Source organism: Bubalus kerabau, chromosome X (genome assembly GCF_029407905.1).
Source record: "Bubalus kerabau isolate K-KA32 ecotype Philippines breed swamp buffalo chromosome X, PCC_UOA_SB_1v2, whole genome shotgun sequence".
Classification (NCBI taxonomy): domain Eukaryota; kingdom Metazoa; phylum Chordata; class Mammalia; order Artiodactyla; family Bovidae; genus Bubalus; species Bubalus kerabau.
The window spans coordinates 131,846,840-131,858,678 of NC_073647.1; the positions used below are offsets into that span (position 1 = coordinate 131,846,840).

At 41.6% G+C, this 11,839-nt stretch overlaps 1 long non-coding RNA gene across 2 annotated transcripts; it reads right to left on the bottom strand.

The window, feature by feature from the left end:
* Nucleotides 1–7,756: 7,756 nt before the first annotated feature.
* LOC129639233 (uncharacterized) lies at nucleotides 7,757–11,585 on the bottom strand. Of its 2 annotated transcripts, none has more exons than XR_008708284.1 (3): nucleotides 10,962–11,585; nucleotides 8,016–8,103; nucleotides 7,757–7,894 (listed from the first exon to the last, which is right to left on the bottom strand). It is a non-coding gene; the product is annotated as an uncharacterized LOC129639233 (long non-coding RNA). The 2 variants fall into 2 exon arrangements; XR_008708285.1 differs by lacking the exon at nucleotides 10,962–11,585 and adding an exon at nucleotides 9,718–9,815.
* Nucleotides 11,586–11,839: the final 254 nt, after the last annotated feature.

The window sequence follows — 11,839 nt, forward strand, 5'->3', positions numbered from 1 at the left end:
TCCTGACACATATACATGGAATCTAGGAGATAGCACTGATGAATGTATTTGCAGGGCAGGATGGAGACGCAGACATAGAGGACAGACTTGGTGACACAGGGGTGGACGAGAGGGAGGGACAAACCGAGAGTAATACTGAAACATACACATTACCATATGGAACATCGACAGCCAATGGGGATTTGCTGTGTGATGCAGGGAGCCCAAACTGATGCTCTGTGAAAACCTAGGCAGGTGGGAAGGAGTGGGAGGTGGGGGAATGTTCAAAGGGGAGGGGACATATGCATACCTATGGCCGATTCATGTTGATGTATGGCAGAAACCAACACAATACTGCAAAGCAACTCTACTCCGATTAAAAATAAACTTAAAAAAGGATGAGAGAGAAATTTTGGAGGTAATGGATATGTTTATGGCATAAACTGTGGTGGTCATTTCACAGGAGTAGACTTATCTCCAAACTCATCAATAAATAAATCAGAAAAATACTGGTTAGCAAGGAAAACTATCATATCCCAGTTAAGAGTATGCCACTGAAGGTCACCATGAGGTAGACACCCTCAGTGGATGTAACACAAAGCTCCAAAATGTTTCAAGGGCCCCAAACTTACCTATCTCTCACTTGCCCCTTTTCATAAAGCACTCCCTCTTTCATTCATTTAACCACCCACAAGTGTCTATTCCTTCCCTATTGTTTGCCAAATTACAGTCAAGATAACTTGATTTCAATTATTATTATTTTTCAGTGGCGTGGGCTCTGGCTCCCCCACCGAGGGCAGAGTGCGCCAGTCCAGCGGCTTCAAGGCATCATCCCACCTCAGGGGAGTGCCACCCTGATTTCTGCAAAACTCCACAGACAGAAGATAACATGAATAAAGCATCTAATCTCCACAGGGTTTCCCTGTACTGGAATAAGAGCACAGGACACATTCCATGGCAGCTTCACATGATTTCTCTCAGATTTACTCGCAATCCCAAAGCACAGGCAGACTCAGAAAATACTGCAGGCTTGGGTCTCAACCCCCAAAGGAAAGTCCATATCACAATTGAGTCATACGAATTTTTTGGTTTCCCAGTGCTTTCATAAAATTTATGTTTATACTATACTATAGGTTATTAAGTGGGCAATATTATGCCTCAGAACAATATAGATATCTTAAATAAAAACACCTCTTTGCTAAAAGAAAAAAGATGCTAACCATTATCTGAGCCTTCATTGAGTCCATCATTTTTGCTGCTGAGGGTGTGAACATTGCAAGAGGTATCAAAACGTGACACCCAGACATGAAGTGAGCAAATGGTATTGGAAACATGGAGCCGAAAGACTTGCTGGAAGCAAGGTTGACTAACACAAACTTTTAATTTGGTAAAGAAAAAGAACAAAGAAAAGAAAAGCAGTACCTGTGAAATACAATAAAGCAACATGCAACAGAGTGAAGTGTGCCTGTACCTGTTAAGGGCAGTTTCCCATCCCAGGTTTGTCTTTAAACTATGCAGCCCACCATGTGAGAACCTGGTCCCTGGTCACGATTACCACAGCCTCATCCAGCCCGCCATGCACACAACTTATATTTACTTCCCACCGAAAGACTTATGCTTTCCCGAGGCCCACCACTACCTTGCATCAGGGAATTCACATTTGACTGCTGTCATGTCACCATTTCCTTTACATGACAGCTGCTTCTCGACTCTGTAATTTTACGGTCAGTGGCTAGATCTTTTTCTCAGCTCTCCAAGTATTAGCATGGAGTCTTCTATGAGCAGAGGTTCAATTACTCTTTAGGGAATAAATGAGACTGTGAGCATGAGAATGAATTTCTTAGAATTTAATTTTACATTTTGAATTAACGAAGCATACACGGTCACTTATAATTTTGTAAAACACAGACTACAAAAGATGGGGAAACAAAATACCATCCATCTTACTTTCCCTCTATTTCTTGATCCCACATATTGCACTGCTTAGTGTTTTCATATTGTCAAGGAAATAACATATTGTAATGCCATGTTATCTTGCACCAGCTTATTAAATAAGATTGGAAGCTTTCCCATTTGTTTTACACAACAGAAAAACTCTTATCCTTAAGACCGATAAACAACAGTAAGTGTGACTCATGTCATTGGTACACTTAGATTATAAGCTTTGAGGAGCAACCTTTGAAAAGTAGCAAGAACATAAAAACACAGATTTATCTCTAAATTCCTCATACAGAACACAAACCCCAAGGAATTATACACTGTGCACCCTCTGGGATGCCCAATTCTATACTACTTACAGAACACTGAATGCTATCTTCAGCCACAAAGTACAGAATTTGGCTCAGCTTCATTAGGTGTGGGAAGAACTGCTGGAGGAACACTGGGACATCTGCTGGCTTGGGCCCTCTCTTCCTCACCTCTCAAAGCTGTGATACCCAGGATCTCTAATAGATGACAGAAGGAGTGGGGTTGGTGGGGGGAAGAAGCCTGGCGGGGTGTTCTACAGTCCTCATTCAGAGTCCCCATCTTCATATCTCTCAGAATCTGACACTCCTCCCTTTTCCCAACTGTGTCCACAAGTCTCCAAACAAAGTTTCACCTCTTAAGAGTTTTGGCAGAGGAGAAGTCCAGGAATTCAGTGCATGGGTGCTGCTTTGTGTTGCCATCTTTATTGCTCCATGCCTCGGCCGCACTCAGCGCTCTCCCGGTGACTGGAGTTAGGGCCTATGTTTCCTTCATTTACAGAATCAAGTAATCGCTTATCTTACAGAATGTCTTAGATCAAGATATACCGAAGAAATCGGCCTAAGAGAGTTGTAGGAACCATCCCCTGCAGATCACAGAGATGAGACTTTGGGCATTATCTTTGTTACCGGACGGGGGAATGGTCCCTTGAGTCCACATTCAGGTCCTTACCTTGCCTACAGATCAGTCCTGGGAATCCACTCTTAGCCACATGAACGCGCTGAACATCAGTCCGAGCTCTTCGCCACCAGCACAGAAGTTTTGTAGAGACACTTTCGGCTATGGCTGCCCTGTGCACGATCTCTGAGGGATGATGGAAGGGGTGGGGCTCTGTGGGGACCCCGTCGTTCAGCGTTCAGCAGTCCCTGGGTCATCACTTAGGGTCCTCACCATGCCGTCTGTCAGAGCCCAGGACCCTTCACACTACGGACTGCAGTCCTCCTGCCCCCAAACGAAGCCCTCACCTCTCCGAGTCCCTAGTGGGGAATCAGGGCACTTCTCTGTGCATCTCTCCTTGACAGGGGCAGCGCCACTCTGTGAGCCTTCCTCCTTGGTGGGAGAGACCCTCTCATCAGCACTGATGGTCCTCATCTTCCCAGTGGTGATGGCCAAGATGCCACCCTCCTAAGAACTGGGGTTCCATCAATTCCCTCGCTGAGACCAGATAGAAAGAAAGAGGTTTCTCATCCCTATAATTCTGCCTGGAGCCTCTGCAGTTAGGAATAGGGGCAGGGGTATGTAAAGCCTCCTCATTTGTGGGTCTAGTGATACTCCTTTCTTCACTCAGGCACCTCACCATGGTCCTGGCCAGTCCTGGGACCTGACTCTCCAACCTGAGATTCTCCCTCTACTGAACTGAGGCCATTCTTCTTAGAATGAGACTTTGACCTCACAGAGAACTACAAGGCTTATAAGAGGGAATGTCCTGTCTGGGCATTTTAGGCCTGAGAGAAAGTTTGGGCAGGTCTCTGAATGACCTGTATCTTATGGTGGTTTTCTCTCCAGACCCCACTTATGGGGGCCCAAATTTTGTCTCTCTCTTGGATTAAAAGATTCCTGGGGAACACCACATCCAAGCAAACTCTTGAGCAGTGTCCCTAATGCAAACCTTACAGTTTCATGTCCCAGACTTGACCTGAGATGGGGAAAATAACACAGAAGGCAGGGGGCAGAATGGGGTGTGCTCCCACAGACAAATGCTGCTCCATCCTTTTCAAAAGCCAGTCAGTCTCTTTTCATGACTTGTTTTAATTGATTGACAGGCATACTTTTCAAACATTGTACTGCATGTAATCATGCGTCACAAATACTGTGTTTCATTACAAACTGAAAGTTTATGGTAACCATGCATTGAATACGTCTATGGCATCATTTTCCCAACATCATGTATTCACTTGGGGTCCCTGTTCCACATATTGTTAATTCTTTAAACATATTAAACTCTTTCCTTATTTTATTTCTTATGGTGCTCTGATCAGTTGTCTTTGTTACTATTGTAACACATTTGTAAATTAAGCTATGTGCATTTTTTAGACATCTTCTAGTAAGTGTACAATAGGATTAACAACTTTTATAAGCACTGGGAACCCTCCAAATTCCTAATGCTTTACTCTATGGCCATTTTCCCTTTACTGCCATGATCTAGAACCCAAGTCACCATATCTGAGATATGAGTACATTTCTAAATGAAGAAAGCCATCCAAGATGGTTTTGTGCTATTCTGATTGAGGTTATCGGACACTGCACAGAGAGACGATTTACTGTCCCTATCATCTGTTTCTCTTCTTTATTCATGTCATTTATTGATGTAGCCTTCAAGGCTTTGTGCCTGAAGAAGTGTACTGGAATATATCCAGAGTCCTTGCTTTTATCCCAAGATACATTTGAGTGTTAAGGAACACAAGTTCTGCTTTACGGCAAGAGGAGTATAACAGCGTCAGATCTAGAGGAATTCAGAGAGGAATCTAATTCCAGGCCTGTCAGTCACTAGTGTTCCCCAGCAAGGGCTCACTGCCTGATGCACCTAGAAGCCAATACTATGGAACGGGCTTTTGAGAGAAAAACTTTAATCCAAGGTGGAGTAGCAAGAAGACAGGAAGTTGGGCTCTCAAATCTGTCTCCTCAATCCAGAGTTTGAGGTAAAATGAAAGGGTTTAGGGGAACTGCAAACTTAGAAGCTAATTGGCTAGTCTTGAATTAGTTCATGTAAGCTATTCATGCTGCTAGAAGTCAGATTTTCCATATTGAAGGACTTCATACAGTTCTCCCCTGGCAACATTCCTACTCTGAGAATTCCACAGACTGAATCCTCTTGGTTCTGCAATCATCCTGGAAACATAGCTTCCTTTTTGGCACATGCATAGTGCTGCCTCTAAAAATAACTCAAGGTTTGATTAATCAACAACCTGTTTTAAGAAGGCAAAACCAGTTTAAACTGGTCAATGCTTTATGTTTCAATCCCCCCATTTCTCTTTGTACATTCTTCAAGCTTGTGGGAAATCATCCTCGATTTGGTTAATGAGTCTCAAATTCTGTGGAAAATGATAATCCCAGGTCCCAGAGTTTTGTACCACCAGGACTGGAGTGTTACATAAGCATTGACAAGGTTGGATTAATTGGTAATTAAGAAAGGTGATTATCAGAGGCTTTGTTTCCTTCACATGTCTCTTTTCAGGCTACTGCTTGAAGTTTGGCGTTTTGGTGCCTGGATGGAATTTATTACTATTGGGTCATCTGTCTTGGCTCTTCCTGGCCACTCCTCAGCCCAAACTGAGCTCTGCAGTTGACTGACCAATTTCTTCCACTGTAGTGCTCAAAATAGTTTACATTTTGGCCAACAAACAGAGCTTGGACCTACTGTCTTTAACCAATGCTTGCTGCCTCTTCCCAGCCTTCATGGATTGAAGTCGACATCAACCAGCACTCTTATCAGGAACTTGAGGTCTCCCTGGAAAGCCCTTGCATTCATTCCTACATTCAGGCTGTAGGAAAGCCTTCAGGGCTTGTCTGTCTGTGGCTCAGAGCGCCTTGTTCCTCTCTAGGGAGAAAATGGGCAAACTTGAGGAATCGCCCCTTAATTTAGGACCCAATTCCATCTCCTAGTTTGGTTTCTGGAAAGCATTGGCTGTATGAGTTCCCTGGAGAAACCACTAAGAAGAATGGACTGTCTCAAGGTGACCAGCTTGGATCTGAGGGTTCACTTAAAGAACCCTGAAAAGTTTTCCATTATTATATGTGGTTGTCAAACTGTAGCTTGAAAGGCACACGTGCTACCCAGCTTCCAAGGAATCTGTCCCACCAGTTCCAAGACCACAGCCCATTTGGTCACAGGCTCCTAATATTTCTGCCCCGCCATATGCTGAGGGCATGCTTGTCTACTGAGGAGGGTCCTATAGAAGATCAGGCTCTGTCTCAGTCTCCATGTAGAAAAACTTACCTAGTGAGTAGGAGGCTGAGAGAGCGATTGCATCACATTGAAGAAAGTGAAAGAGGAAGCTGTCTTAGACTCAGGCAGAGCTGACTTTCAGAGAGCAATTCAGGAGCACACATATTCAAACACCAATTTCCTCACTTCCTTTCTGAGCATGCTGGGGTTTAAGCTTTCTGGTAGAAGACCAAAATACTTTACCCCTCCAGCAGAGATCACCGACAAGCAAATCTAGATGTCTGGGCAATTTCCAGGGGAAATACATTCACTCCAAGGCCTCTATGTAGCCCATGGCACTTAAGACCACAACCAATGGCTATTTTTCCTGGTAAAATTTCATTTTTAACATCACACGTGCACAAATATATAAAAGTAGTTCAGTACTACCTCCCTGCTATTCTGGCTGATATACAGTAGGAATGGACTTTTTAGTGAGGAAACACCAGAATGTGCTCTATTGTATGAAATTCCTTAGCCAGATTAGGGTGCATTTTTCTGTATGGTGTGTGTGTGGGGGGGACATTTCCTGCTTTATACTCCCTCATCTTACATTTATACTCACACAACAACAAGGTAATCAGGGCTGGTTTCATTAAGAATACACTCGTGTCGAACTCCAAGTATCATAAGAGACTACTACAAACAACTATATGCAAATAAAATGGACAATCTAGAAGAAATGCACAGATTCTTAGAGAGGTACAGCCTTTCAAGACTAAACATGGAAGAAATAGAGAACATGAGTAGATGGATCACAAGTACTGAAACAGTGATTTAAAATTTTCCAATAAAATATCCAGGACCAGGGGGCTTCTCGGGTAATTCAGTCAAACACTTAGAGATTCTATCAACCTCTTGCAAAAAGAATTGCAGAGGGAGGAACACTCCCAAACTCATTCTATGAGGCCACCATCACCCTGAGAGCAAAACCAGACAGAGAAGCATGCATGAAAACAAAAAGAAAAGAAAATGACAGGCCAATATCACTGAAGAACCCAGATGGAAAAATCCTGAACAAAATACTAGCGAACCAAAAAAGACAGTCTCTTCAATAAGTGGTGCCTTGAAAACTGGACAGTTACATGTAAAATAATGAATTTAGAATATTCTCTAACACCATACACAAAAATAAACTCAAAATGGATCAAAGACTGAAATGTAAACCCAGATTCTATAAAACCCTCAGAGGAAAACCTAGGCAGAACACTCACTGTTTGACATAAGTTGCAGCAGCAATTTTTTCTTTTAGTAAAATGGTTTTTGATCCACCTCCTGGAGTAATGAAAATAAAAAGAAAAACAAACAGGTGACCTTTAATGAAAGTCAAAAGCTTCCACACAGCAAAAGAAACCAAAAACAAAAAGACAGCTCACAGAATGAGAGGAAATATTTGCAAACAAAGCAAACAACAGCGCAATAATCTCCAAAATATATAAATAGCTCATGCACCTCTGTGTAAAATAAACAATCCCGTAAAAAGTAGGCAGAGTGTATAAACAAACATTCCTTCAAAGAAGACATACAGATGACCGAAAAGCATATGAAAAGATGCTCAACATCACTAATTATCAGAAACATGCAAATGAAAAGTACAATGAGGTATCACCTCACACCAGCCAGAATGGTCATCATCCCCAAATCTGCAAACAACAAATGATGCAGTGTGGAAAAAAGGGAACACTGTTGCACTCTCGGTGGGAATGCAAATTGACACAGTCACTATGGAGAACATTATGGAGATTTCTTGAAAAACGAAAAATAGAGTTACCATATGATTTACCAATCCCACTCCTAGTACATATCCAGAGAAAACCATGATTCATAAATATACATGCACTCCCATCCTCATTGCAGCACTATTTACCTTAGCGAAGATAACAGTTCAGTTCAGTTGCTCAGTCGTGTCCGACTCTTTTCGACCCCATGAATCACAGGGAAGATATGGAAGTAACCTAAATGTCTCTCAACAGAGGAATGAATAAAGCAAATGTCGTACATATATACAATAGAATATTATTCATCCATAAAAAATTAATTAATGACATGTGCAGCAACATGGATGGACCTAGGGAATGTCATACTAAGTAAAGTAAGACAGAGAAAGACAAATATCATATGTTATCACTCGTAAGTGGGACCTAATTTTTAAAAAATGACACAAATGAACTTGCTTCCCTGGTGGCTCAGCTGGTAAAGAATCTACCTGCAATGTGGGAGACCTGGCTTTGATCCCGGGGTTGGGAAGACCCCCTAGAGAAGGGAATGGCTACCCACTCCAGTATCCTGGTCTGGAGAATTCCATGGACTGTATAGGCCATGGGGTCACAAAGAGTCGGATAAGACAGCAAGTTTCATTTCACTTCACAAATAAACTCATTTACAAAATACAAACCGACTTATGGATATCGAAAACAAGCTTATGATTACCACTGGAGAAATGTTGGGGGAGGGATACTTTAGGAGCCTGAGATAAACATACACGACTGTTGTGTCTGACTCTTCGTGACTCCATGGACTGTAGTCCACCAGGACCCTCCATCCATGGAATTTTCCAGGTCAGAATACTGGAGTGAGTTTCGATTTCCTGCTCTAGGGGATCTTCCTGACCCAGGCACTGAACCCACTTCTCTTGTGTCTCCTGCATTGGCAGGTGATTCTTTACCACTGTGCTACTTGGGAAGCCCACATCTACAACTAATATATATAATAGCAATAACCCAAAAGCGCCTACTGTATAACACGGGGAACTCTACTCAATAATCTGTAGTAATCTGTATGACAAAAGAATCGGAAAATGAGTGAATATGTGTATGTATAACTGAATCACTCTGTTATACACCTGAAACTAACACAACATTTTAAATTAATTATACTCAATAAAACACAATAGAAAAATAATACTACCATAATATCCAGTAATCTGACTCCTGAGCAAATATCCTGAGAAAATCATAATTCAAAAATGGAACAATCACCCCAATGTAAACTGCAGCAATATTTACAATACCCAAGACATGGGAGAAAACTAAATGTCCATCAACAGAGGAGTAGATAAACACGTGGTCCAGAGATACAAAGGAATATTACTTAGCCATAGGAAAGAATGCCATTTGCAGCAACATGGATGGACCTAGGGACTGTCATACTAAGTGAAGTAAGTCAAAGACAAATATATCCTTCAGATGTGGAATCTAATTTTAAAAACTGATAAAATGAACTTAATACAAAACAGAAAACTTACCGATCCTGAAAACGAACTTATGGGTACTAAAGGGGAAATGTAGTGAGGGAGGGATAAATCAGGAGCTTGGGATCAACATACATACACACCTATATATAAAATATATAACCAATAAGGACCTCCTACATAGCACAGGGAACTCTAATCAATATTCTGGGATAACCTATATGAGAAAAGAAACTGAAAATGAATATATATATATATATATATATGTGTATGTGTGTGTGTGTGTGTGTATGTCTGTAACAGCATTACTTTGCTATATTCCTAAAACTAACAAAACATTGTAAAATTATACACCAATAAATTAAAAAAAATAGACTACCTGGGCATATATCAGAAGAAAACCATAATTTGAATAGGAACAAGCACTCTCATGTTCCCTGCAGCACTGTTTACAAGAGCCAAGACATGGAAACAACCTAAAGGTACATCAACAGATGAAAAAGATGTGATACATAAATACATTGGAAGAATACTCAGCCATAAAAAAGAATGAAAGAATGCCATTTTCAGCAACATGGATGGACCTAGAGATTGTCTGAGTAAGTCAAAGACAAATACCGTAGTATATTGCTCATAGGTAAATCTAATTTTTAAAAATGACACAAATGGACTTATTTACAAAACAGAAACAGACTCGCAAAATTTGAAACAGATTTATGGTTAACAAAGGAGAACTTTGTGGGCAAGGATACATTAGAAGCTTGAGATGAACATACACATACAACCAATATAGAAAATAGATAACTGAACAGGATCCTATACTCAATATTCTATAATAGCCTATATGGGAAAAGAATCTGGAAAAGATTGAATATATGTGTAATTGAATCAATTTACTGTACACCTGAAACTAACACAAGATTGTAAATCAACATATCTCCAATAATTTTTTTTAAAGAATATTCATCTGTAACAATACTTCTGTGCTGTCACCTTAGGCAAAGGGGAAAACCCCCATCACCTCCATAAAGCAAGGTTTCCAGTCCAGGAGCAAGGTGTTTTATCTCCCGATTCAGAGGACCCTCATTAATTACAGCTTGAATAAAGTCTCGCCACATTCATCCCATAGCCAACTCCTGTTAGCCAATCCCAGTACATAAAACAGTCAGACGCAGACAAACATAAGCAATTAAATCCAAAGGCCTGGAACCTTAAGCCAGTGTTCAGATCTCGAACTCAATCATTTGAGCACCTCAATAGCTCTAACCTCTGACATTGTCCTCTTGGGGGGGGGGTGGTTTAACCCACGACTGTAGCCTTAGGATTCTAATCAGACAGAAGAAACTCTCCTAGGTGGGACTCTAACCCACAGTGGTGGTGGTGTTCTTCAATCAGTTCGTCACATCTCAGTCTGTGCAACCCAATGGACTGCAGCATACCAGGCTTCCCTGTCCTTCACTTTCTCCTCGGGTTTGCTCAAACTCATGCCCATTGAGTCAGTGATGCCATCCAACCATCTCATCCTCTCTAATACACAGTCCTGATGAGATTATTAGACTACAGGCACTTTCTAACTTCATATAGCACATTTAGTTACAGGCATATTTTAAGGAGTTTACTCACCCCAAAGATGTCTGATCCAGGAGCTGTTTCCTTCCTTAAAAGTAAAAGGAGCCCTAGAAGCCAGAGGAGCCCAGAGTGCCATGGCTAGGAAACAGGAATCTGAGAGCTAACTCTCTAGACAAACTCAGTATATGTGGCCACTCAGGGTTGGTGTTGAGGGCCCACCAGGGGCTACAGTGCATCAAGCAGATGGTCACAAGTCCTAAACCTCAACAAGGCTGCCCAAACTCACGGAACATGGGCTCACTGCCTGATGCTCAGAGAAGTCAACACTTATGGCAAGAGCTTTAGAGAAAAGAGCTTTACTGCAAGGCCAACCAATGCAGGAGGCAAGGTATCAAATCTCTCTTCAATCCAGGAGCCTGGGTGCAATCTAAGGGGTCATGGGAATTTCTAACTTGAAAGCTAATTGGCTAGTCTTCAATTAGTCTGTTTCAGCTACTCAGGTTACAGGAAGCCAGGTTTTCCTCATTGAAGGACTTCTCACTTTGTAAATGGCCCAGGGCAATATTTCTCTTCTCTGAATTTTACAGACTGAAGAGCTTGGCTCCGGGATCATCCTGAGGTCATGTGTTCCTTCTTGGACACATGCAGTTCTTTATCTGTAAAATGACTCAAGGTGTGATTAATCAACAATCTATTTGAAAAGGTCGAACCAGTTTAAGCTGGTCAATTGTTTCACATGCTGTTTCACTAGCCCCCTGAACTCCAGCACATTACCCAAACTCCAAGACAAAGAAAATCACAGTGAATTAAAATGTTGCCTAGCAAGGACAATCATGTAACATTGACACCAGAGGATATGACATAGAATGTGCTTGAGGTAGAATCTTTCCACATTGGAAACAACTCAGAGTTCTTAGAAATTTTGTCATTGA